Source organism: Amblyraja radiata, unplaced genomic scaffold (assembly GCF_010909765.2).
Source record: "Amblyraja radiata isolate CabotCenter1 unplaced genomic scaffold, sAmbRad1.1.pri S47, whole genome shotgun sequence".
Classification (NCBI taxonomy): domain Eukaryota; kingdom Metazoa; phylum Chordata; class Chondrichthyes; order Rajiformes; family Rajidae; genus Amblyraja; species Amblyraja radiata.
This window is the reverse complement of record NW_022630153.1, coordinates 97,557-98,121: the sequence shown is the minus strand read 5'-3', so window position 1 is coordinate 98,121 and position 565 is coordinate 97,557.

Genomic DNA, 565 nt, shown 5'->3' with positions numbered 1-565 from the left:
CCCCTCCCTTCACCTCCCCTCCCCTCATCCCACGCCACCACTCCCCTCCTCACCTCTCCCCAACTCTCTCCACCCTCTCTGCACGCAGAGTCCTTGCTGTGGCCATTCCCAGGCCTATTCTCACACTACATTCAACAGAGGGTCTTGCAGAGTGCCGCTGAGGGTGTGACCCCACGCTGCAAGCTCCAGCTGTTCCCAGCTGTGGTCTGCAGTTGGGTCAACCAAAACATCTGGGTGGCTGTGAAACAAACACCTGACATCGGCAGTCCTTCATGTCTGGCTGAACCTGTTCCTTCTGTCTTTGTTTCTGCAGCATTTCACAGCTGGGTCTGGGTAAAATGAAAAGTGTTCCGAATATGGCACCTTAATACGTTCAGTCCAAGGTACGTTTTTCTCCAGAGCCGGAGGCCCAGTGTCTCGTCTGCCCATACCCCTCTTCTCCAAGCACAGCCTCGGATGTATCTCCAGAATGTGGATGAGGAGGAATTTCTTTAGCCAGATGATGATGAATCTGTGGAAGTCATTGCCGCAGACGGCTGTGGAGGCCAAGTTATTGGGTATTTTT